Genomic DNA, 1,807 nt, shown 5'->3' on the forward strand with positions numbered 1-1,807 from the left:
ATACCTAACACTACACCTCCTATAGGTACAGTACAGCTACAACAGATACCTAACACTACACCTCCTATAGGTACAGTACAGCTACAACAGATACCTAACACTACACCTCCTATAGGTACAGTACAACATCACTAGTACAACATCACTAGTACAGCTACAACAGATACCTAACACTACACCTGATAAACGTACTCACATAGTTATTCTGGTAGTCACATACTGACCACACAATACACCCATCAGTGTTGGTCTCTATTCCACTTCAAAGGGATCAACATTAAATTCATTAATACCCTCTGAATTGAAATGGGATTGGACCCCAACCATGATTCCTGTGCCTCCATTCAATTAATGAGCAGAAAAGTCCATACCCTCTGAATTGAAATGGGATTGGACCCCAACCCTGATTCCTGTATCTCCATGTTGTAAGCACAGCTCCTACCAGAACATCCTGTCAAACCCATGTTGACATCCACACCTTCCTGTCTGTCCTCCCCTGTAGGTTCCGTATGCGCCAGGTGAACATAGTGGGGACCAGTCCTCCCAGCCAGCCCTCTAGGAAGATCCAGACCCTGCAGGCACCTCCAGATATCTCCCCCTACAACGTCACCCTCCGAACAGCCTCAGAGACCAGCCTCTGGCTCCGATGGGTGGTGCGTCCTGACTAGATTGTTTTCCTCATAAGGGCACAAAGGAACACAGACATGCATGTACACAATATCTGTTTCTCTGTCAGGCAGTCTCTGTTTCTCTGTTTCTCTGTTTCTCTGTTTCTCTGTCAGGCAGTCTCTGTTTCTCTGTTTCTCTGTTTCTCTGTTTCTCTGTTTCTCTGTCAGGCAGTCTCTGTTTCTCTGTTTCTCTGTTTCTCTGTCAGGCAGTCTCTGTTTCTCTGTTTCTCTGTTTCTCTGTCAGGCAGTCTCTGTTTCTCTGTTTCTCTGTTTCTCTGTCTCTCTGTTTCTCTGTTTCTCTGTTTCTCTGTTTCTCTGTTTCTCTGTTTCTCTGTCAGGCAGTCTCTGTTTCTCTGTTTCTCTGTTTCTCTGTCAGGCAGTCTCTGTTTCTCTGTTTCTCTGTTTCTCTGTCAGGCAGTCTCTGTTTCTCTGTTTCTCTGTTTCTCTGTTTCTCTGTCAGGCAGTCTCTCTGTTTCTCTGTTTCTCTGTTTCTCTGTCAGGCAGTCTCTGTTTCTCTGTTTCTCTGTTTCTCTGTTTCTCTGTTTCTCTGTTTCTCTGTTTCTCTGTCAGGCAGTCTCTGTTTCTCTGTTTCTCTGTTTCTCTGTCAGGCAGTCTCTGTTTCTCTGTTTCTCTGTTTCTCTGTCAGGCAGTCTCTGTTTCTCTGTTTCTCTGTTTCTCTGTCAGGCAGTCTCTGTTTCTCTGTTTCTCTGTTTCTCTGTTTCTCTGTTTCTCTGTTTCTCTGTCAGTCAGTCTCTGTTTCTCTGTTTCTCTGTTTCTCTGTTTCTCTGTCAGTCTGTCTCTGTCTCTCTGTCAGTCTGTCTGTTTCTCTGTCAGTCCGTCTCTGTCTCTCTGTTTCTCTGTCAGTCAGTCTCGGTCTCTCTGTCTCTCTGTCAGTCAGTCTCTGTATCTCTGTTTCTCTGTCTCTCTGTATCTCTGTTAGTCAGTCTCTGTTTCTCTGTATCTCTGTTAGTCAGTCTCTGTTTCTCTGTATCTCTGTTAGTCAGTCTCTGTTTCTCTGTATCTCTGTTAGTCAGTCTCTGTTTCTCTGTATCTCTGTTAGTCAGTCTCTGTTTCTCTGTATCTCTGTTTCTCTAGTCAGTCTCTGTCTCTTCTGTATCTCTGTCCTAGTCAGTCTCTGT

The 1,807-nt window shown here is 44.7% G+C and overlaps 1 long non-coding RNA gene across 1 annotated transcript in view; it reads left to right on the forward strand.

Moving 5' to 3' along the window:
- Positions 1–635, forward strand: part of LOC124030702 — a 2,424-nt gene extending 1,789 nt beyond the window's left edge. Inside the window, exon 3 of the long non-coding RNA XR_006838015.1 lies at positions 503–635. This is a non-coding gene — a long non-coding RNA (uncharacterized LOC124030702). The remainder of the gene's footprint in view (positions 1–502) is intronic.
- The last annotated feature ends 1,172 nt before the right edge of the window (positions 636–1,807 follow it).

Source organism: Oncorhynchus gorbuscha, unplaced genomic scaffold, assembly GCF_021184085.1.
Source record: "Oncorhynchus gorbuscha isolate QuinsamMale2020 ecotype Even-year unplaced genomic scaffold, OgorEven_v1.0 Un_scaffold_14176, whole genome shotgun sequence".
NCBI classification, from domain to species: domain Eukaryota; kingdom Metazoa; phylum Chordata; class Actinopteri; order Salmoniformes; family Salmonidae; genus Oncorhynchus; species Oncorhynchus gorbuscha.